General features: G+C 41.1%; 1 long non-coding RNA gene across 2 annotated transcripts; it reads left to right on the plus strand.

Moving 5' to 3' along the window:
- Nucleotides 1–1,533: 1,533 nt before the first annotated feature.
- Nucleotides 1,534–24,406, plus strand: LOC114232595 (uncharacterized). Of its 2 annotated transcripts, XR_008555835.1 has the most exons (6): nucleotides 1,534–1,857; nucleotides 2,403–2,476; nucleotides 8,619–8,719; nucleotides 19,253–19,404; nucleotides 21,540–21,593; nucleotides 24,337–24,406. It is a non-coding gene; the product is annotated as an uncharacterized LOC114232595 (long non-coding RNA). The 2 variants fall into 2 exon arrangements; XR_008555834.1 differs by lacking the exon at nucleotides 8,619–8,719.
- Nucleotides 24,407–25,200: the final 794 nt, after the last annotated feature.

A 25,200-nucleotide genomic window follows, 5' to 3' on the forward strand; every position in this document is an offset into this window, starting at 1 on the left:
TTTAGGGAGCATCCTCTTTTGCATTCAATACCACTGTAGTATGTGTCAAGGACTACCCCATTCATCTCCAGCTCCAAGCCTGAGCACTTCACCCATTCCTGGCCAGTCAGAGCATTTGGTCCCCTTGGCCACAAGAATTAGTTCAGAAATGTGCACACACACCCACACTGGACCAAGAAGAGCATGAGAGTGAGTCATTGAATTGTTGCTCTAATTAGGCGAGGAGACCTTTCTCTGGAAAGGGGGTAAGAGGTGGCCAAGCCTAGATAATTCTTATTCTGTTTAAGCCAATTGAATTATTTACCCTCACTTGAAACCCAAGGAAAGATGATTAATATAGGAAGGAAGCTAAGATGTCCAAAGTACCTGATTTGGGAGGAGAGTGGGGAGCAGAGCACTGTGTTGAGACTCAGGGGTCCTGAGACCTTATTATCACTCTACTAACTGCATGGTTATAGGTGAGTCACAGCCTCCCATCTATGAAATTATGGAAAGAACTAAAAAGTGGAAATTCTAAACATTTTTTTAAAACCTTTCTCTAATAAAATCTTACCCGTCTCATTATCTGAAATAAATCATAATAGGAACAATAAGAGTGCTCACTGAGCATGGATTCTGTAGGAGGCTTGGTTCTAAATTCTTCATGTTCTAAATGCTTCATTATAATCTTCACAAAATTCTATGAGGTGAATCTGGTTATAAATTCTATTTCACAGAGAAAAAAAAGTACAGAGAGCTTAAGAAATCTTCCCAGGGTCACATAGCTATACATGGTGGGTCTGGTATAGAATCCACCTCCTTGGTCTGTGCTCTCACCACTCCACTCTTTACCACAGCTCCTTTAGTTGAGTTGAGATGGGCAGGCTTCACTAGGAAAGCATTAGGCTGGGAAGAGTTTGATAACCACAACATTCTATGACAGCTAATATTTATTCCAACTTCAAATGTTTACGCACATACACTGAGTGGCCAAATTTTTATGATCTCTGAACGCATAATAATCTGGCCACGTGTGTGTGTGTGTGTGTGTGTGTGTGTGTGTGTGTGTGTGTGTATGCACCGGTATGTATATTTTAGAGGCCCGGTGCATGAATTTGTGCATGGGTGGGGTCCGGCGAGCCTGGCTAGGGGGAGGGGACATGGGCGGTTGGCCGGCCTGCCTGCTGGTCGAACTCCTGGTCAAGGGGACAATTTGCATATTAGCCTTTTATTATATAGGATATACACTGAGTGGCCAGATTATTATGCTTTCAGAGATCATAATCTGGCCACTCTGAGTATGTGTTCAAGCCTATTATTCCAAACATACAATAAACCAGTTCTAAGACAATCTGTGACAATACTCTGAGGACATCTCTACAGAGCCCTAAAGACATATCTAGCAGTTCATCCTTTAACCCCATAACAATTAACAGTACGTCTCAAAACTAATTGTTTTTCAAAACAGAGAAAGTTTGAACTGGCAGTATTGCACCTTCCTCTCTCTCACACATGGTTTCATCTGCAGGTACTGCATTTGAGACACTAGTCAACTCTAGGAGATGGCAAACCACCATTTGGCCACCATTCCTGTAGACCATGAACTATGCGAGACCCAGGAACTTGGAGGTGTGCTTGGTGCATTTAAGGATTTAGTGTAGAGAAATCTAGTCAACAGTTGGAATTACAGACCAGAGATGAGGAACCAGGAGGAAACTGATGTTCATTGGGCAACAGATTATTGTGATGTCGTAGGTATGGTGAAATTGCTCACCAAGCAACAAGAGAAAAGAGTCAATGATTTAGAACATCAATATTTCAGGGATGGTAAGAAGAAAAGGAACCAGGGCAGAAATCTAAAAAGGCTTGATTGTTGAGGTAAGAGAAATATATTTTGTTTCAAGGTACAGAGTTGAATTCCCCTCTTTTTAATGTTTTACCTTCTTTCTTGAGCCCTCACTTACATACCTACCAATGGCCCAATAGTCACTTAATGTGTATGATATATGTCTTTATATATGTTTATATTATTATAAAACATATATTCTTATTTTATGACTATCTAAACTTTTAGTTTAGATAGCTATTGTATTTTCTACTTTTGCCACTTAATTCTTTTCTTGTAAGAATCAAATGGAGTTTTACATCAAATTTGTGGCTTCCTACTTGGATATGGCATTCTGTAATTACATCTATCATGTTTAAATTTTTTATTCCCAGGATCCTTCCACAAGCAGGCATGTTTATTCCTACTTCATATCACAGTACCATTTATTATCTCCTTGAAGATAATTATTGCGTATATTTTAAAATCTTGATCTATTTTATTCATTCTGGTTCTGTATAGGATGCTCACTATTACCTTTTTTCTTGGTTGTACTATTAATCACTTGATTGCTTCACCTGTGACTTTCCTCCCTTAGAGATATCAGCCATCTTGATTGGTGATGTGTTCACAGTCTGGATTTGATCACCCCAATTGCATTCTGCTTATCAGGTAATCCTGCACCTGAGGAAACTACTCCATTCCTCGGGCCCAAGCACTGCTCTTCTCTAAAAGCTTTTATCATTCAGCTCTAACTGCCTAGAACTGAAGGTGTGGGAGGTAAAATAAGAAAATGCCTGAAAGTGGGCCAATCAGCCTGCCTACATGTTTCTCTGCTCCCGACCCTACCCTTCTCCCTGGCTGGTGTTATCCCATAATCCCCTTCACTGTGCAAACTGGGCTGGTGTTGAAATGTTCTCCTATCCTACTATGGTGAACAAAAAGTATCCACTAGCCATTTCCGGAAGTGTAATAGAGAGAAAAGTGCACAACTGGGGCTCTCCCTGACTATGGCACCTGGCCTGCCTTTACCTTTATTGGTCATTTCCTATACTTTGTGTCACAATCATACTCCCTCTTTCAGTGTTTCTCACACTCTTCGCTTTCATTATTTAGACCCCCAACATGTTCTTTTACTTCTGGGGAATCTCCAGGGTTGGGCTGTGAAACCATCAAGTATGTTGTATTAAGTCACTATATTGTGTGGCCCAAGCTTAAGAACTGAGTTTGTCTCCAAATTAGGCTCTGAGTCCCCCTAAAGATAGGTGTTGGATCATTCTATACCCAAACTCCCAACTCCTTGCTCAATATCAGGCAAATCACAGACAATCAAAACAAGTTTGTTGAATATTATGGGTTGAATTGTTTTATTCCCCACCAAAAATATGCTGTAGACCTAACCTATATGCTGTAGAGGGAGGATAATGTGAAGCCAAAAGAGTTCATCACCACCAAACCAGTATTATATAAAATGGTAAAGGGTCTTCTTTAAGAAGAAGAAAAAAAAGATAAAAATTATGAACAATGGCAATAAATACATAGGAACAAATGAATCTTCAAAAACAAAGAAGCAGAACAGAAACAGACTCATAGATGGAGAGAACATTTTGAAGGTTACCAGATGGGAGGGGCTTTGGGGGGATGGGTGAAAAAGGTGAAGGGATTAAGAAGTACAAAATAGTTGTTACAGAATAGTCATGGAGGTCTAAAATTCAGCATAGGGAATGCAGTCAATAATCCTATATAATAAAAGCCTAATATGCTAAGTGTCAGGTCATCTGGTTGTCCATTCAACCAATCAAAGCATAATATTCTAATGATATGCTAAGGCCACTCAACCGCTTGCTATGATGTGCACTGACCACCAGGGGCAGACACTCCAACTGGTAAGTTAGCTTGCTGCTGGGGTCCGCTGATTGGTCCAGCCAATCTGGACTGAGCGAGACAGGCCAGACACGCCCTGGAGCCCTCCTGTGATCCCTTCCCAGCTGGCTAGCCTCTCCCATCTCTTCCCAGCCCCAATCATGCACCAGTGGGGTCCCTCGGCCTGGCCTGTGCCCTCTCGCAATCTGGGACCCCTTGGGAGATGTCGGAGAGCCTGTTTTGGCCTGATCTTGCAGGCCAGGCCAAGGGACCCCACTGGTGCACAAATTCATGCACCGAGCCTCTAGTATTGTAATAACTATGTATGCTGTCAGATGGGACTAAATAGATTTATCAGGATAACCACTTAGTAAGCTATATAATGTCTAATCACTGGGCGTACACCTGAAACTAATTTAATATTGTATGGCAACTATAATTGAAAATTGAAAATGATTTAAATTTTAAAAATTTTAAATAAAAAAAGACTTCCAGCCTCCAGAACTGTAAGACAATAAATTTCTGTTCTTTAAGCCACCCAGTTTGCAGTACTTCATAATGGCAGCCTAGGAAACTGATACATAGAATGAATAAATATATAAATGTGTTGAACAAAAGAGAACAAAGAGAGTAATACAATAGCCTATGAGATGGAAGAGAATTTCATAAGGAGGATATGATTCTCATAGCCAGATGCTGCAGATGGTGTGGTGGTATGAGGCACACAAATGTCCTTGGTCATTGGGAGTCTTGTGCTTTGTTTCTAAATGTTTTCAGTGAAATCAGACTTAATGGATTGGTGAAAGTAGAAACATGATTATAAGGGGATGAGAAGTTCAAAGAGAAGTAAGACAGTAGGAGGAGGATGTGAACTCTTAGAGAGTATAAAATTATAGAAAAGGGGGAGTAAATTTATAGCTTATGAAGGAATTTTCTGTACAATGGAGATGAACTGAGTCTGTCTGCAGGATCAAAAGAATAAGTCAAAACTAGGAAAGGTTGACAATACAATAATATGTAATTAGATTGCCTTTCCCCAAATTATCTCTCTGCTTAGGCATAAACCACAGCACTAATGACAGATTCCACTTTCATCACTGCAAGGCAAGCAACTCCTCTCTGACACATCTACAGAATTCTCCTATTTCTGTCAGCCCTCAGACTCCCCTTGTAACTGTCTTCTCTATCAATAGACAAGTTAATAGGGGAGAGGGCAGCCTCTGTAGAGTCCTTCTGCTCCCTTTGCCCTCCACCTCCTCTTTCCCCAGAAGGTGAGTCTACCTGCATTCAATTTATTCAGCACTGGCTCATAACATAATCCCTGCTAACATGGCAACAAAGCTGCTGGCAATGACTAAAGGCATGGTGGTCTCTAATACACACACACACAAACACACAGGCACATGGGAATCCAAACTCTTAGAATCCAACTTCTGGACTCAAAGAATATATTCTTAAATGATTTGGGAGGAAGTGATATTGGGGCTGGTGATATTTTAAGATGGGACATTGTCTTAGTCAGCGTAGGCCACTATAACAAAATGTCATAAACTGGGTGACTTAAACAACTGACAGTTATTTCTAACAATTCTGGAGGCTGGGAAGCTAAAGATGAGGGGCTGGCAGATTTGGTTATTTGGTCACTTCCTGTTTTGCAGATAGATGCCTTTTTTCCTATATCCTCACAAAGATAAGACAAAAAGCTCTGGTGTCTCTTCCTCTTCTTTTAAGGGCACTAATCCCATCATAGGGGCTTTACCCTCATGAAATCATATAAACCTAACCACCTCCCAAAGGCCCCACCTCCTAGTATCACAATGGGGATTAGGACTTTAACTATGAAATTTGGGAAGACAAAAACATTTAGTCCATAATAGGCACTTATATAACCTCCTGTAAATTACTCCACACCTCTTCTACCTGATCCACAATCACTCTCTGTTTTTACTAGGAATTCACTAACATTCAGACATAGTACTCTGACCTGTCTTTGAGGTTTCAAAGATAAGCATGAAAGGAGTCAATAGCCAACTAGAGAGGACTTTAGAAGCCAGAAACTCCTAGGTCAAATTTCTAGCCTCACCACTTATTAACCAAATAACTGGAGCATTGCTAAGCCTCAACGTCCCCACCTGTAAAACAGTATATAATACCTATATCTAAGTGCTTTCATTATGATTATTAAATGAGATAATACATATAAAGCATTAGTTTTTTCCTGGCATGGAATTAAGTTTTTGTAAATGTTAGCATTTATTGTTATCTATCCCTAGCATAAACCCTACTTTTAGAAAATCAACCCATGGCTTATCTGCTCCACTGAAGTTAAAATTTTGTTAATGAATAAAAGTCTTTTTTCCCATAATTCAAGGTAAAGTATCTTAAAATATAAATAAAATCCTGGGAAATTCAGGTGAATTGATGGGAGGGAATGAATGACTTATAGAAGTATTTTGAGGAGCATATTTTGATGAGGGAGAAAACATAGGCAAAGTGGGGCCTATAGAACTACATGAAATAAAACTATTGGAAGAACAGGTATCAGGTGCAAAAGGTAACTTTACCTGCTTGCCAATATTACCTGGCCTCCTTATGGGTTAGGAAAACAATGAGGAGAGGATGTGGTTTCTCAGACAAGTGTGGTGGGACACAGCCTACCTGGCCACAGCTATTGGGAGGACAAAAACAGGTAAATGTCTCAGAAAAATCTCACATCCCCAAATCCAGTAACCAGAACAGCCATTCCCCTCAAATGGACAGTGGTGTCCCTGCCACACTCAATCCTTCCTCCTAATACTGGAACATTGGGTCTAACTCAGGCTTCTGCAAATCAAGCCCCCATGGCAATGTTTGCTCTTAAACATGTAAACAAGTCCAGACTTCATGGCTTTTGCACATGTACAGTTGCACTTTTCCTGACTTGAAGCAGTATACAAGAGGTTCATGTTTATAGTACAATTGATCACCTTTGTTTCAGTACAAAAAGGAAGAAATAATAATACTCTCTGGGGAATTCAGTGATAAGACTCATTATTGGACTGCAAGCAGTCATTTGGAGCCAAGCTCTCAAGTAAGTGTAAATTTCAAATAGTGGGGCATATTGGAGAGCTTGAGTTTTATAGTGTAATTCCCAGTTTTATCACTTAACTGCGTAATCGTAGGTAAGTTCGATTAATTCAACCAATACATATAATCTGTCTATTATGCTGATTAATTTATCAGAGCCTCAGTTCCCATTTGAGATTGGGGGACTCTGGAGGCAGGCGTGCGGAGCATGCCTGATACCCCAGCGGGGCTGAGGGGACTGGGCGCCGCCATCTTGTGGCTGTGGGTGCCGCCATCTTTGAGGGTGTGACAGTCAATTAGCATATTCCCTCCTTATCGGCTGTGGGTGCCACCATCTTTGTGATGGCATGATGGTCAATTAGGATATTCCCTCTTTATTAGATAGGATTTGCTTCCATGGCTTTTGTTTCTCCAGAGTTGAGAGTGGGAGAAAGATTCATTTTGGTGAGTGAAACATGAAGGAAAAACAATTTCCATCAACCTAGATTCCCTTGTGATTAATGGAGAAATAGTGAGATCTTAGGGTAGTGGGGAATGTGAACTCAGGCCCACCCAATTACACACTAAGGTCACAGCAGAACAAAGAAACACATGGCTGCATGATGCCCCTATGCAAATGGAACCCTAAGCCACCTCACAAGAGTTCTGTGTGTCCTAAGAAGGGTAGAGATAACTGTGTACACATGTTGACCAAGCTGATAAATGATTTAGGAGTTATCTGTGTGGATAATTCAGTGATCAGACAGCTTAGTTCCTGACCTGCTAATATCCAGGTATGTGTAAGTCTCCCAGGATCTTGATGTGACCTCCAGAAACAAATACCAAAAAATCACTTAGTGTAAGCCTGGTAGGGTAAAAGCTTATAATAGAAAGTCAGTTGATTTGTAGACAATGAGAGATAATATAACCACAGTGAAATACCATTTCACACCCACTAGGATGGTTATAATAAAAAAGACAGATAATAATGTGTTGGCGAGGATGTGGAGAAATTGGAACCCTCATATATTGCTGATGGGAATGAGAATGGTGCAGCTGCTTTGGGAAACAGTTTGGCAGTTCCCTGAATAGTTAAACAGAGTTACCATATGGCCCAGAAATTCCTTTTCACCCAAAAGAAATAAAAACATATGTACATGAATGTTCAGAAACTTGTACACAAATGTTCATAGAAGCATTGTTCCTACTAGCCAAAATGTAGAAACAATACAAATGTCCATCAACTGTTGAATGTGAAATGTGTGGTTTATCCACACAATGGAATATTATTTGGCCATAAAAAGGAATGAAGTACTGATTCATGCTGCAACATGGATGAACATTATGCTAAGTGAAGGAACCCAGAAAATAAGCATTCATCTATTATATAATCAAACTATACAAAATGCCTAAAATGGGCAAATCCACAGAAACAGAAAGTAAACTAGTGGATGCCAGGGACTAAAGAGAAGGGAGAGTAGGGATAACCACTAATGGACCTGGGATTTCTTTTGGGGGTTATGAAAATTATCTGGAATTAGAGAGTAGTGCTGATTGTACAACTTAGTGACTATACTTGAAGCCACCAAAGGGTACACTTTGAAAGGGTAAATTTGTGGTATGTAAATTACATCTCAATAAAAAAGAGACAGATTTGCATATTTGAGATGTAGTCTCAAATTCACAACTGCTATATATATAAAGCACTTTTAGATAGACCTCATCATAGTATTTCAAAATATGGAAGCTATTATTAAAACCAACTCAGGGCAAGATCTGATCATTACAAAAGTGTCAACAATGCAATTTCCCTCTAAGCAAAGATGACCCTCTGGTAGTCTTCTTGAGGCAAATTAATATTATCTTGATCTCTACTCTCAGAAGCTAAAGAAACATATTTCAACAGATTTGGAATCCTGATCTACAAAAGAAAGTTGCTTTTCCCCCTCCAACCCAACCCCCTACTGATTGATTTTTGAAGAGCCAGCCCAAATAGCAGTGGTAAAGGTAATTTAATCCAACTCATCCCAACTTTACACATTTTTATGACTGAAACGCTTTCTGTGCAGATACCCAAAGACTGTCCTAGAAAGGAAAATATTTCCACTATCATCTGGGCAAGAGAGTGGGAGGCTTAGAGCAGAACTGTGTGATTTAAAGGATTTAGAAGTGTTAAAGGGACTAAGAGAGCAAAAGCAGACAAATGAAAGCTGTAAACTAAGAGTCAGAATAGCACCGCTGACATATGCAGCTCAAGCAGGGATTAGGGGGGAAAGAAATGTCCTTGAAAATATCTTTCCAAGTTCAAAAACAAGCTTCAGTTCTTCTAAACAGTGGGAAAAGCTTAAAATAAAAGGACTGTAGCATAATTCTGAGATGAGGTATGAGTTCTTTTCTTATGACTGTTAAATGTACAGTCCCCTTTTTATAGGAATAATGTTATTACCCTAGAGGGTGTTCCATTATGATGCATACTGGCTCATATTTTAGTTAGAGCAAAGTTCTTAAAAGTATGACTTATTTCTGAGGGGGAAAAAAGGGACTTTGCAAAGAATAGAAGTAGGGAACATTATTATAGTGCATTGACATTGCAATTTGCTTGCAAATGACTTTAAAAACTACTCCTAATAATATACTTATTGTATATAGTACTCTCAACAAAGCCAGCTCTAGTAATCAAATTAACACAAGGCAATGGAAAGGGAACAGGAGAACCTATAGCATTACCAGCAATGACTGCAGTTTATCCAAGTACATAAAATAATCCAATGGGACCATTGGACAGCCTTGGGAAATGAAACAGTCATTGAGTCATTTAGTGTGGTTGTGTAATAGAGTAATATAATGTGGGACAATAGTATTTCCTAAGTTAAGAAACTAGTACAGAGACTATAAACTCAAAAATAGAGGTTTGTCTGTGTGCCTGACTTGGAGTAATGTTATTTTCTTTGCCTCTGATCAAATCACAGCACATTCACACACACAAACCACAGGTCCAGAATGACCAGCTACTGGAACACCAATGTCACTTTTGTCAGAACTACTGTAAATATTCACCTGAATAAGTAAGTAAAAGTTATTGCTATCCAAGAGCACAATGATTATACAGAAAAATTTCTGCAATAAGTTGAAAAAATCATGAGGCACACATCATTCACATTTAAAGGCTGCCCATGCACTGTTGGACATAGAGGGTATTCTGCTCAGTGAAATAAGTCAGTCACAGAAAGACAAATACCATCTGATTTCACTTCTATGTGGAATCTAAAGAACAAAGTAAATGAACAAAAACTGAAAAAGTCTCATAGATACAGGGAGCGAACCGGTGGTTGTCAGAGGGGAGGAGGTTGGGTGAAAGAAATGAAGGGATTAAGAAGTACAAATTGGCAGTTACAAAATAGTCAGGTATGTAAAGTTCAGCATAGGAAATATAGTCAATAATCTAATCTAATAATAGACAAATATGCAAATTGACCGCACCTTCGCTACACCTAAGTCACGCCCACCAACCAAGCCACGCCCACCAACCAATCAGGATGACTATGCAAATTACCCCAACAAAGATGGCGGCTAATTTGCATATCAAGACAGCGTCGAAAGAAGCCAAGAGCTGCAGAAGGGAGTAAAGCTTCGAAGAAGCAAGCAAGCCGGGGGAGGGAGGAGAAGGGAGGAGCAAAGTCAGGGCCGGGGGCGAAGGGAAAAGCAGGCGGGCTGGCAGAGAAGGCGGGGCGGGTGACAAGGGCGGAGCAGAGGCGGGGCCGGGGGCGAAAGGAAAAGCAGGCGGGCTGGCAGCGACAAGGGAGGAACGGAGGCGGGGTAGAGTGCAGCAGGAAATCCTATTGCAGGATTTTTCCTGCAACGGGAACACTAGTATTGCAATAATGTATGTTGCCAGGTAGGTACTGGAAATACGAGGGGGAAGACTTTGTAAAGTATATGATTATCTAACTACTATGCTGTACACCTGAAATGGGTAAAAAATAATATTGAAAGTAAATTGTAATTGAGAAAACTTTTTAAGATGATAACCTATGGGTAAAGGGTGAAACAATCAGGTACCATTGTATAGTCTCAATTAGTGTGTGCTAGTTCCTAACAATGAGCTAGAGGCCAGATTTTAAATATCTATGGAATGAGTGAATCAGGCCCCCAACTCTAGTTACATGCCTTGAGAAACCAAGAATATAAGGAAATGTTGCAGAACAAAACCTCCAACTGAGCCCATTAGCCACCTAATTCAATCTCTTCAGTTCTGCTGCCACTGCCCAGATCAGTAAAGAATAATAACCTTCCCTGGTGAGTCTCCCTTATTCACACGGTGTCCTTAAATGAGTTGCTAATGGAAAGAACCCTCTTAACTAGTCATATCTATCACCAACTATCTGCAATTTACCCTTAACCTAATCCACAGCCTTTCCTGGTTGTCTTTTAAAAAACTGATAGACCCACATTCAACCAGAGTACAGAGCCAGATTAGGCAGTGATAAAAATGTTTGACGCCCTATAGCAACAATGCATGGAGCAATTAAAATGGTAGGAGCTAAAAATAGTGACCAATTAGAAGGGATATCAAGGGCCGAACCATGGGGGTGGGGCAGAACGCCTGCATTGTCTACAACCTTTATAAACCATAGGGAAAAGGAACTCAGTGGGACTCTTTCCCCCTCCCCACATGGGAATCTGTACTTCTTATTCAATAAATTTCCTCCTTTGCTATACCATCTTCCATCTGTGGATTCATTCTTTGACTCCCATGAACAAAGAGCCTGGGTACCATTCTGCCCAGGGGAACACCGTGTGTTCCAATCCAAATATTCCATTTCACTTCTTTTATGTCCTCCATTTTTGACATTTACCTTAATGGGTCATCTTCCAGACTATATAAGAGCCTGAATCTAACCTCACTGGCAATTAGGGAAATGCAAATTAAAACTACAATGAGATATCACCTTATACCAGTTAGAGTGGCCATTATCAACAAGACAAGCAACAAGTGTTGGAGAGGTTGTGGAAAAAAGGGAACCCTCATTCACTGCTGGAGGGAATGTAGACTAGTACAACCATTATGGAAAGTAGTCTGATGATTCCTCAAAAAATTAAAAATAGAGCTACCATACGACCCAACAACCCCACTCTTGGGTATATACCCGAAAAACTCGAAATCATCTATACGCAAAGATAAATGCACCCCTATGTTCATTGCAGCATTATTCATGGTGGCCAAGAGTTGGAAACAGCCAAAGTGCTCTATGCTAGAGGACTGGATAAAGATGTGGTATATATACACAATGGAATACTACACAGCCATAAGAAAGGATGAAATAGCATCATTTACAACAACATGGATGGACCTTGAGAACATTGTGCGAAGTGAAATAGCAAACCAAAAAAGTTAAGAACTATATGATTTCACTCATATGTGGTATATAAAACTGAAACTTATGAACACAAACAGCAGTGTGGTCGTTTCCAGAAGAAGGAAGGTGGGGGAAAAAATGGGTCCTAATATGAGGTGACAGGAGAAGATTTGACTTTGGGTGGTGGGCACATGGTCCTATATACAGATTTTGTAAATTAGTAACTCACACATGTAACCTATATGTTCATGTTGACTAATGTAACCCCAATAAATTTTTTTAAAAAAGAGCCTGCAACTCAACTCCTAGTCTCCACCACAGTCATGAATACAACCAGCCTCTTTTGTCTTGGTCTGGTCCTGGATACACTGTCAATATTTATTTTAGCCATCACTGACTCCTTCATGAGGTCAAGGAAGAATCCGGCATTTAAAAAAAGTAAAAGGACGCTACCCAGTTTGGTTCAGTGGATAGTGTGTCAGCCTGTGGACTGAAGAGTGCTGGCTTTGATTCTGGTCAAAGGCATACCTTGGTTGCAGAGTAGACACCTGGCCCTGGTCTGGGCACATGGGCAACTCATCGATGTGTCTCTCTCACATCAATGTTTCTCTCTCTGTGTCTTTCCCGGTCCCTTCTACTCTCTCTAAAAATCAATGGGAAATAAATAAATAATTTTTTTTTTTAAGTAGAAAGGGAAAAAATCCAAAGGGAAAATAAACAGCAGCAAAATGAGAAGAACAAATGGATTTTATGACAGATCCTACCAGGTGACCAGAGTGGGAAGGAATGACTAGGCAGTGAGGAAGTAGACATAGTAAGTATACACTAGACTTTCAAGAAGCAAAGATACAGAACGTGTTCTGAGATGGCAGCTGAATTAAAAGAGGGGGGTTTGAAGATTGCAAATACTTGAAAATTATGTAAAGGGTTTATCCTTAGAAATGAGAAGGGTCATGCCCAGCCAGTGTTGCTCGGTGGTTGAACATCAACCTATGAACCAGGAGGTTACAATTCAATTCCCTGTCAGGGCACATGCTGGGGTTGTGGGCTCGATCCCCAGTGTGGGGTGTGCAGGAGGCAGTAAATCAATGATCCTCTCTCATCATTAATGCATTAATGTTTCTCTCTCTCTCTCTCTCTCTCTCTCTCTCTCTCTCTCTCTCTATCTCTCTTTCTCTATCTTTCTCTCTCTCCATCTCTCTTCCTCTCTGAAAACAATAAAAATATATTTTAAAAAAAAGAAATGAGAAGGGCCATAATTCTCAGACATGCGCAGAAGAAAAAAATGGAAAACAATACACAGAAACTTTATAAGGAAAATGGGAAGTTGAAGGATTTACATTTATCTTGATATCTTCAAAGTGTGAGATAAGTCAAATAAGGGGTCGGCAGTAGGATCGGTATCTGAATGACAGAGCCAGTCAATAGATGAATAAATAGGCTCCCAAACAGCCGTAAGGGTCCAGTTACAAAGAGAGAGCACAGGTCTGCAGTAGAGATCTTCCTCAGCAATATTTAGAATTCATGGTGAAACAAATTCTAGGCTCAGAAAGACTAAGTGAAAGAATAAGAGGCGAAATAACAGGAATTGTCATCAGGGATAAATGGAGGTCAAAATAATTGGAGTTATGTAGGTGAAAGGACTATGAAGTCAAAGTGATAAAAAGGCCTCAGTAGAGAAAGAGAAACCCTTGAAGCCAATGCCAGAGGGCAAAGGGGAGAAAAAAAGACCAAAAGACTGATACCAAGGAAGAAGGAAACTACCCCCATGAACCCATCATCTAACTTCAACAATTATCAACATTTTGTCAATTTAATAGCAATCTTCAATCCTGAGCCTCAATGTGATAGGAAACCCTTGGCAGGGCTTCTAGGGGAAATATTGAGAAATGAAAAACATTCAGTAGCTCTAATTCAGCTGTTGACAGAGTCCTGTGAGTTAACAATGGTATTCTTCTAATTGATACAGTTGAGGAGTTACAAGTACTAGTAGGGTGGTGATAGGTCTATATTGATCCAGAAAAAACAGGCTTCCACAGTAAGCCATTATCTCCTCTATCTCTTCTTGAATGTTTCAGGAAATAGGTAAATGCTATATGGATGACTAATTCAATTTATAATTAATAGTATGTTTGTTTTTGTAAATGGCATGCTAAGTGCAGTATGTCACATCAAATAGAAAAAATATGCAAACCAGATTTTATTTTTAGTTCAATATTACTGTGATTTAGAAAGCATGATTGGCAATGCTGAAGCATGAGAAAAACATTTACGAAGGATTTAAAAAATTATCTCTAAATTCCTATTTATTCCATCTGTTTTCTGGGCTATACGTGTATATTTTTAACATGGTTATGGTTTTATCAATTCTTTGAGAGTTTTCTCAGGGAAATACTTAGTGAGTTCAATCAATATCTATTCTATTGCCAACAACTGGCCTTCTATTTGAAAAGTTTTGATTGTTATTCATGGAGAAAGAATCCTTTATATGCATCCTTTCAGATTTTGAGGGAAAGAATAATTATTAAGAAGTTTGACATATCCTATATAATAAAAGCGCAGAGACCATAATGGCAGAACTATGAGGTGCACTGACCACCTCTTGGTCCCTTTCCCCAGCCAGCAGGCTCCAATTGGGCAAACGGGGACCCAGGGGTGGGTAGTGGGTAATGAGGGTGGCACCAGGCCAAGGCCCCCTCCCTACTGGTCACCCCACACACAGAGGATGACCTGCAGCGGGGGTGGGGCCCGCAAGTGGGCGGGAATGGCCAACCTCTCAGTCCCTCCCCCCATCCATCAGGCTCCTATCACCTGATGGTGAATGGGGAACCTGGGTGGGTGGCTGCAGGTGTCAGAGCCAGTGAGCGGGTGGAAATAGCTGACCTCTTGGTCCCTCCCCCTGGCCAGCAGGCTCTGATCGCCCAATAGCAAATGGGGAACCAGGGTGGGTGGCAGCAGGGGGCAAGACATGAGCGGGCGGAATGGCCGACCTCTTAGTCCCTCCCTGTGGCCCACAGGCTGCGATTGCCCAAAGGCAAACAGGGACCCGGGGGTGGGGAGGTGGGTGATACAGGCAGCACCAAGCCAAGACTCCCATGGTGGAGGCGGGGCCATGAGCGGGCAGGACCGGCCGACCTCTTAGTCCCTCCCCACTGGCCATCAGACTCTGAGCACCCAATGGCAAACTGGGAACCCAGGTGGGTGGCATCGAGGGCGGGGGGTGGGAGGGACGAGGCCAGCTGCCTACAGCTGGGAAAGATGGCTCTGATCACAGGCTAGGCCTAGGGACTGTACCCATGCATGAATTTCGTGCACCAGGCTTCTAGTATATTATATTAAAGTTGATATATATTTGTATTGTATTTAGAATACATTTTAGCATTCCAGTATCCTTGGAGAATATAGCAAAATTCCCCTCCCCAATTCAAGGAAAATTTAATTTTTAGTTAACTTTTAATTATACTGGCTAATGCTTCTGCTTCCATTTATATCAGTGAAACTGACATCAGACTTGCCTCTCTTCATAAACAATTAAGAAACTGAACAAAATATATGGAAGCAATGATACTCAAATATTGAAAAATAGGTAGCTTCAGACTGTGATTCTTGAAAGAAAGGAAACAAATGAAGCAAGCCTTGCAATATCTTGGTTTTCTACTTAAAGACACTTTTCAAACTGTGGTGCAGGAACAGGAAACCCATGCAAGCATGGTGGTCTCACTGAGGAAAAAGAGAAGAGTTGGTGGAGTATGATGCAGTGGTATCTCAGGGGTAGAAGAAAAAGTTATGTACAGAATTATCTCCAGGTACCTGTGTAGTTGTCCTCTTGATATTGCAAGACTTGCTTCAATTTGCAACAGCATGGATGGAACTGGAGAGCATTGTGCTAAGTGAAATAAGCCAGTCAGAGAAAGATAAATATTATATGATCTCACTCATTTATGGATTATTATGAACAATATAAACTGATGAACAAAAATAGAACCAAAGTCATAGAAGCATCAAACAGACTGTCTAACCTATGAGGGAAGGCAGGGGGTGAGGGGGTAAGAGATCAACCAAAGGACTTGTATGCACGCATACAAGCATAACCAATGGACATAGACGGGGCGGGGGGAGAGGTGGAGGGAGAAGGGCAGCAGGTGCTGGAGGGTGCGGGCAGCCAGGGAGAGGTCAATGGGGGGAAAAGAAACTTATATAATACTTTAAACAATAAAGAATTTAAATTAAAAAAATATACTCTAAAAACCTAAAATCAATTTTCAAAAGAATCAGGATGGTCTAAAAGTAGCTTATTGCCTACCAAACTCTTTAAAAGAAGACAAAAATTAACTATATATTATCCAATAAAAAAATAAGAGACATGTAAGGAAACTGGAAAATCTGATCACCCATATTCTGGTAATATAGTAGTCACTAAATGGTTCTTGAAGGGAATCATTTCTGCATCATTAGGAGAACAAGTTTATCAAAGATGGTATAGCCAAGGAAAATCATCACTAGGTAACTTGTCTTTATGCCTTCAGCCTACAATCAGCTTCATTTGGGGCATTAAAAAAAATGGTATCTGAATATAAAGACAATGCAGATGGATTCTTATGTACACACAGGGAAGATGTGTTCAACCTAGAGGAAAAAATAGCTATGACAATTCTATGGTGTACATCTGTTTGAGTGGAACATATTATGTTTTTTATCTTGACATACTTATTATTTCTTAATTTATTGAGATGGCCACTCTTGGTTCTCACTCCTATAATAGGAGGTGATTTGAAAATTGCCCTGCATTCTCCTTCCCTCTCCGCGCTCCCCCAAAAAAAGAGAACAGAAAGGGAGAAAAATGAAAAATAGATTAAAATTTAGAGCAATAAAAGAAGAATTAGTATAGGAAAATAAATAAATTATAAGTCACCACCATCTCACAAAAAGGAAACTGGATTGTCTCAGGTAAGTAATGCAACTAGCTGTCTGTTCTGTTCCATGGTAGCATGAAAATACCCTGATGGATCTGTCTGGGCCTGACTTTTGGGCAACATGGTGACATTGGTTGCACTGTTACTAAATTATTAAGATTACTAAAGTTACATGGTCTTCCCTTCCAATATAAATTTATAGAAATTCTTTATAAAATATACTAGTGGACCAGTGCATGAAATTCAGGGGGTGTCCCTCAGCCCAACCTGTACCCTCTCCAATTGGACATCCCTCTCACAATCTGGGACCACTAGCTCCTAACTGTTCACCTGCCTGCCTGCCTGATTGCCCCTAACTGCCTCTGCCTGCCTGCCTGATTGCCTCTAACTGCCCTCCTCTGCCAGCCTGATCTTGCCCGCAACTGTCCTCCCCTGCTGGCCTGATCTCGCCCATAACTGCCCTCCCCTGCCAGCCTGGTTGCCCCCAACTGCCCTCCCTTGCCGGCCAATTTAGTTCTGATTGGTTAGTTTCTATGCCAGTCAGCGTCAAAAGCTCTGCCTCCTAGGCAGCCATTGGCTCCTCACAGTTCACCCAGATTTGGTTCTGATTGGTTGATTTCTATGCCAGTCAGCATCCCCGGGCCTATCTTCGGATCTATTGAGAGAGGCAGGGCTGATCAGCATACCCCACAGAGGCCAGGGGAGAGACAGAGGCACGGCTGCTGGTGAAGCCCAGAGAGAAAGAGAGAAGCAACAACTAACCAACAGCTGCCATGGAGGCTGCAGATCAGACCCTGCCTCTCTCTTCAGGCCTCTCTTCTAGCCTGATCCGCAGCCCCCTCGGCAGTCAGTGCTGGGTCGCCACACCCACACCGGCAGCAGTCAGTGCTGGGTCTCCATGGCAACCCAGCACTGACTGCAGGACTGACTTCCGGTGTTTGGTCAAGCCTTTGGGCAGTTGTTATGGACCCTGGGTTTTTATATATTAGGATATTAATTTCAAGTACACATCCCAGTGATTACACGTTATAAAACTTATTAATTATCATCCTGAAAAATCTCATATCCATCTGACACAATAGTTATTAGAATATTAATGACTATACTAGGGGCCCAGTGCATGAATTCGTGCACCTTGAAAGGAACTGTGGGCCGCAAGACTGTGGTGGACACAGGGGGGGGTCTCAGCCCATCCTCCGAGCTCCCGCCGGGCCCCACCTGCTGCGGCCCCCGGTCCCCTGCCTGCCAGCAGCCCTGCTCCCACCACTGCCACCACTCCCACCTGCTGACGACACAGAGCGATTCGGACCAGCGCCATCAGCGGGGTTGCAATCAGCTGGTGCAAGTGGCAGCTGCTGCCCCAATTGCCCCTCTGGAGCAGAGGGAGGTGGAGAAGCCCTCAGGGGCAATCAGGGCCGGCAGTTGCCACTTGCACCCACTGATGGCGTCGAGCGAACGGGACTGGCGCTGGGCACCTGCAGTGGGTGTGAGCGGCAGCTCCTGTGCTGACTGTGGATGCAAGCAGGGCCATCGCCAGCAGCGGGTGCAAGTGGCAGCTGCCGGCCCCAATCACCCCTCAGGAGCAGGGGGAGGTGGAGAAGCCCTGAGGGGCGATCTGGGCCAGCAGCCACCGCTCGCACCTGCTAACAGTGCCGAGAGATCGGGGTGCGAGCGGGGCCGGTGCCGGCAGCAAGTGCAAGCACCAGGTGGGACTGTGGAGCGTGGGAGCAAAGAATTTTCAGTAACCACCAAAGCCTCACCCCGATGACAGCGACTGGTGCCCCGCCTTGGTCTGGTGCCCCCACTCACCTGCTCCACCAAACTGCCACAGCTGACGCCTGCCATGTTCAGTGCACACTCCCTGGTGGTCAGCGCATGTTGTAGCTAGTGGTTGTTCAGTTTTCCGCCATTTGGTCTATTTGCATATTAGCCTTTTATTATATAGGATTTCCTATGCTATCCTTTACATCCTCATAACTACATTATATCTACCTAATTTTTTACTTCTAAGTACCTTTACCTTTTTTACCCATACTGCCAATCCCCTCCCATCTGACAGCCATTAAAATGTTCCCTGTATCTATGAGTCAGTTTCTGTTCTGCCTGTTCATTTATTTTGATTTTAGATTCAATTGTAGATAAATATGTACTTATTGTAATTTTATTGTTCATATTTTTATCTTCTTTTTCTTCTTCTTAAGAAGACCCTTCAACATTTCATGTAAGACTGGTTTGTTTGCTTATTGAAGTTTTTATTTTTTTATTTTTAGAGAGAGCAAGGGAGAAGGAGAGAGAATGATCAACATGAGAGTGAAACATTGACCTACTGCCTCCTGCACGCCCCCTACCAGAGACCAAGCATGTGCCCTGACTAGGAATTGAACTGGTAACCCTTTAGTGCACAGGACAATACCCAACCAAGGTGAGCCACACTGGCCAAGGCAACAAGCTTTGTTTTTAACAGCCAAAAACATTTCTAAAAGAGATATGTATTTATGAATATACTAGAGGCCGGGTGCACAGATTCATGCACCGGTGGGGTCCCTCAGTCTGGCCTACGCCCTCTTACAATCTGGGACCCTTTGGGGGATGTTAGACTGCCGTAGTCCAACATCCCCCGAGGGATGTAGTAGTAGGCAAATTTGCAGGTGGCCTGGGAGGAGCCCGAGCCCAGGCAGGCACTGTATCGCTCCCGCTCATCCCGGCCCCACTGCGCCTGCCGCTGCCACTCAAAGCGCTGCCACGGAGGCTGAGTGGAGCTCCTGTTGTGGGAGCGCACTGACCACCAGGGGGCAGCTCCTGTGTTGAGCGTCTGCCTCCTGGTAATCAGTCTGTGTCATAGTGATCGGTCAAAAGGTCGACCAGTCAACTGATCACTTAGGGTTTTATATACAGAGATACTATATGATGAATAAATTAGTATATCCACACAATGGAACGAATGAACCAATTATATATGCATCCCAATAGGTAAATTTCAGTAATATAATATTAAATGAAAAAGCAAGCTGCAAAAAATTATATAGAATATAATAATTTAGGCAAATTTTAATAGCATACAAAGCAATTGTATACATTGTTTATAAATAAATTACAAATGGAATAAAAGTATAAAAAGTATTGAGGAGGAAGAGTAAGCTCAAATGACAATATAGTCCTTACCTCCAGGAAGGGAGTCATTGGAAGAGACCTTAATAGTAATTATAAAATGTTATGATGTTATGACTTTATCTGTAAAAGGGATTTCAACTTAGTTAATTTACATTAAATCTAGGTGTTAAGTACATGGAGGTTTGTGTTATTTTCTGTATTCTGTCTATTTAAAAATTTCAATAATATTTTGAAAATTAAGAAAAAGGAAAAAAAGAATTCCTAGTGTCATTAAAGATAAGAGCAGTTGCTGTCATTTATTTAGCACTTACTATGTGCCTGACACTGTGTTAAGCACTTTATAGGAGTTATCTCATTCAATCCTTACCACAAACCTCTGAGAGGTGTGCCACAATCTTCTCATATGAATTAAGACCAAAGTCCTTACTCATATTTCTAGTCAGTTAGAGTCCAACAGTCACAACTACAAATCATTTTCTCCATGGTGACAAAATAAGGACAACTGAATTTCATATAGCTTTTTTAAATTTTGTGAATTCACCCATTCAATCATTCATTCTCTCAACCATGTCTTATAACTTGAGTAAACTTATTAGCCAAATTTTTTAACTTGATTACCCCATCTGTAAATGAAAAAATAATAGTGCCTTCCTTTCAGATTGCTGACATGATTAAAAACATGTAAAACATTTAGAACAGTCACTAAACAAGCACTCAATATATCTAAATAAATCTATATTTACTCATTCACATATTCATTTGCAATTAACTATTTTACCATGTGCCAGCAATGAGAGCTGGCCCTGAGGATTCAGAGATGAGGAATGAAACAGGGTCTGTGACCTCCAGGCATTTCTAATCTGGTGAATAAGATAGATGCTCATAATAATGTGTAAGGGTAATGAAGTGAGCAAGGTTAAGACTCAAATCTATAAGGTACAGTGTGACATGAAGGTGGATCATGTTATATGTGGAGGAACAAGAAAGTACAAGAAAGGCCAGAATATTTTTTATAAATAGAGTTGATATTTGAGTTGAGTCTGGGAAAATTAACCAGTTTTAGCCTAGCAGAGAGGATGAGTTTCCTAGAGAGGAGGAGTGGAAGGAAACAAATATTCAAGCAGAAGAAAGAGGATAAGCAAAGGCAGGCAGCTGTGGTATGATCTCACTTGGGCAATTGTCATGGGGTTGAGGGAGACAGCAGAGATTGTAGTGTCAAGGAAAGGACTGAAATGGACTCTTTAGGGACCAGAGAACTGAGGACCTGGCATGCCTCACTAGGTTTAGGATTTTTAATTGAAAGGAAACAGAAGTTACTGAAGGGTTTTAAGTACGGTGGGGGAAAAAACTGCATTTGGGAAAATTACTGTGGCAGCTGAGATTCTGTGCTTACATATTTTTGTGATCATTTGATTCACATTTCTCTCCCCTTCTAAACTGTATTAGGGTACTGATCATATCCATCTTGCTCAACGTGATGAACACCCAACACAGTTTAAGGTAGGATCTCAAAACATTTATTGAATTAATGAAGGAGGTGAGATCAGAAGCAGGAGGTAAATGAAATAGTCCAGACGGAAGATTATTAGGGTCTGTAAACTGGGACAGTGGCAGCAGGGGTGAGCTGGATATGAAAGACGTTGAGGAGTGTATAAAGTGAACTATTTGGAAATACATAGGACTAGGGAGAGGGGTCAGTCTCGGGTGATTCCATCTGGGTGACTTGGTGAATGGTGTTTGATATTGACCGAGCCTGGGAGAAACCAAGGAGGAAGCAGGCTTGTCCATATGAAAAAGGGTCTCTCTCTGCATTGTGGCACTCCTCTCAAATATTAGATTTTATTATTTTCTTACTTTGTTTACAGTCTTATAGAAAAATTAAAAAATATGAGAAGACATTTGAATATAGATCATTGTTCCCCATGGATATAAGGTTCTGATATACATGATATACATATTTTAAAATAGTGAGCAATATTCGAAGTAAAAGAAGTATCATGATAATATGGAATAAGTGGAAGAATGCTTTTCAAAAATCAAGACAAACATTTGAAAAATCTTGACATAATGGGAAGAAATTAAGGGGGAATGAATCCTAAATGTGAGATGAAGTTTGTGTGAAAGAAACATCATAAGGAAGAGTAAGGAATCTGGTTAATAACACTTTTACCTAAAAATGCTGATTAAGCATTGCTTTAAGTTAATGAGTGCTGTCAAACGCAGGAGGACTTTTCCAGGTCTTTCCCTTTAATAGAGGTCTGAATCCCAATTAGGGTGTCCCCTGCTCAGAGAACCCAGGGGTCATATTGGGAGCCCAAGGCATTGCGTTGTCATATTAAGGGAGTCGTGATCCCACAAGATTTTAAGCAACTTTCAAAACTGAAGCCTGGGTGCTATTTCTGAAATTCTGCTTACCACCAGGTATTAACAGACGCATAATCTCTCCCAACTAATAGGGCCAATAAGATGTACCACGTGGTGACCACATCAGCATTTTCTTTTCACTTTTTTTTCTAATTTTAAAAAATCTTAGTCAAGCATTATTGTTTCTTATTTTATTTTGAAGAACTTGTACACATCTACTTTCTTTATAAAGGCTGCTCTAGTTTTATGAAAGAAAAGTAATTAAATTGTCTCCTCAATTCTAACTTCATCTCTGCCCAGCTCCCAAACAATATACATTCAGTTCTCCATAAATTGCAGAATAAATATCGATTGCTGCAGTACTCTTTATTGTGAGAGAAATGCTCTGTTGCACTATTTATACCTGTTTTAAGTTATATGTTGTAAAATGGCACCCAGCCATGACTTCTATGTGTGGACATCAGACAAATATGATGTATTTTGTGATGAGCATAAGACGGCTGTCTTTTTCAGCTTATAAATGGGGTGACTTCCAAATAAATATATGCTTGTGCCCACTTTTACTACAATCAGAATAAGCCAGATTCCATGAGCATCACTGTCATTTCCTGAGATCCTTTGCTCAGTGCATTAGATGAATTTTAGGATCTTATTTAAAAAGTGGGCAGTGCAATGAGAAAAAGAAAAAGTGTATCTTAAATAATTCTCAAGGATGTGCACAGACTGCATGGCATACCGGTTCCCCAAAGTGCCCATGAAGCTATGTGCCTGTTCTCCGAGTCCGCCCTGTGAGCACCCTGCACTCTGAGCACTCGGGATGGAAGTTCAGCAGACAGCTGCTTCCCACATCCTGGAGCAAAGGAGGAGGCATGCAGGTCTGAATATTATCTCTAGAGAGCGGAGAAGGTCAGCAAAAGATGTTCAATAACAGCACAGGGCTGTTAAATACAAAGCATGACAGTGTGGGCCCCAAAGGCTCCAAATGAAATTGCTGCAGTAATCAAGTTTCTCCCTCCCACAGTTTCACACGGAGATCTCTGTGAGCCAGTGTAATCCAAATCAGCTAACCTCCTCGCAGCCTTTCCCTGCTGCATTAATAGCATTGCATGAAATGGAGGATATGAAGTACCAAGAGCAGAGGGTAGCAGGATCTTTGCTTCTTCCCCGGAACTTGGAAGGAGAATTTGAAAGATGAGTCATCCAATGGGCAGCAACCCTGTCCTGTGTGCTTCCTGTTGTGTGAGCACGCCCTGGGATTTTCAGTGGAGTCAGGCTAACAAAGCACTGGACACTGGACAAGCCTGGCCCTGCCTCTAGGACCATAGACTCTGAGGGGTGCACAGCTCATGACCCAAAATATCACAAACAAAAGCCCCTGCACAACTTGTTGCTACTTTTCACATGAATGAATCACCTTTTTAACATCTTTCACTGTGGATCAAATGTTATTGGTTGTATTAGTAGGGTTCCCCAGAGAAACAGAGCCAGCAGAATGTATGTGTGAGTGCATATGTGGAGGGAAGGGAAGAGAGAGAGAGAGAGAGAGAGAGAGAGAGAGAGAGAGAGAGAGAGAGAAGTAATCTGCGTTACTCAAAGTTTACTAATTTAAATGTTAATTTTATCTAAAAAAAAAAAATTCACAGAAACATCACAATAATGTTTGACCAAATATAGGCAGTATGGCCAGCCAAGCTGAAACAAAAGTAACCATCACATCAATTATATTGGTTGTTTGCTGTTTGATTTTTTTAATTCAATTATTTGTTTTTCCTGAATAAAACCAGACAATTACTTATATTTTTCAATAGAAAATCTTCTCAAATGAGTGAGAGGAAGATCCTGGAGAAAAATCTAGGGAAGTAATTTTCTTTGGTTTTAGCTTTGTACCCAGGCCTCTGCTAGGTGTTTTATATACCTCCTCTCATTGGAAGCCACACCCATCTTATGAGGTAAGTATCAGTTTTCCCATTTTTCAAACTTAGAACTCAGGTAGGTTACGTGATCTTCCCAAGGTCACCTGATGGTGAGTAGGAACATTAGGAATATTACCTCAGGCCTCTGTGACTCTCCACTGCTTCATCATACCTCCATTGGTTCATTCTTGATGATGGTATACAAAAGAATCCTGACTAGATATGGGCATCTAACACATTTTTACACTGCTATATTGCCTCTCAAGATATCTGTACTGCTGTGAGGACAACAAATATGATTCTTAGACCCAAGCCCCCTGATCAAGACTTTACGTGGCACAAATGATAAGAAAGTTAGTCATATAAGACTCAAAAATATGTGCTCTCATCAGAGATCAAGGAAGTTATTTATTCACCCACTTTATTATCTCTTTGCTTGTCCCAAATGTCACAGGTGACCCAAGGACCAAATTTTATTTGCAGACATGTGGTTTTGAACCCACCCCCAACCTCAATCCTGCACTATAGTATCTTAAATATTTTTAGTTGTCAACATTTTTAAAAAATCAAGATCTTTCACATATAAGAAATCAATTTCCTGCTTTCCTTGAAAATTCAGCAGGTTTGACAACATTAGATCTTGATTCCACATGGCAAAGGGAAGCTGTAGATGCATGCATTTTTAAACTAGAGTTTGCTCTATTTCACCACAGTGCCCACCTGGCCCACTTCACTCATTTATATCTCCTTCCTGCATAACAACCATGCCCTTTAGAGTATTTATACTGCACTCTGAAAAAGACTGTATATAGGTGGTTCTGAGACTGGGG

This window comes from Eptesicus fuscus, chromosome 4 (genome assembly GCF_027574615.1).
Source record: "Eptesicus fuscus isolate TK198812 chromosome 4, DD_ASM_mEF_20220401, whole genome shotgun sequence".
Classification (NCBI taxonomy): domain Eukaryota; kingdom Metazoa; phylum Chordata; class Mammalia; order Chiroptera; family Vespertilionidae; genus Eptesicus; species Eptesicus fuscus.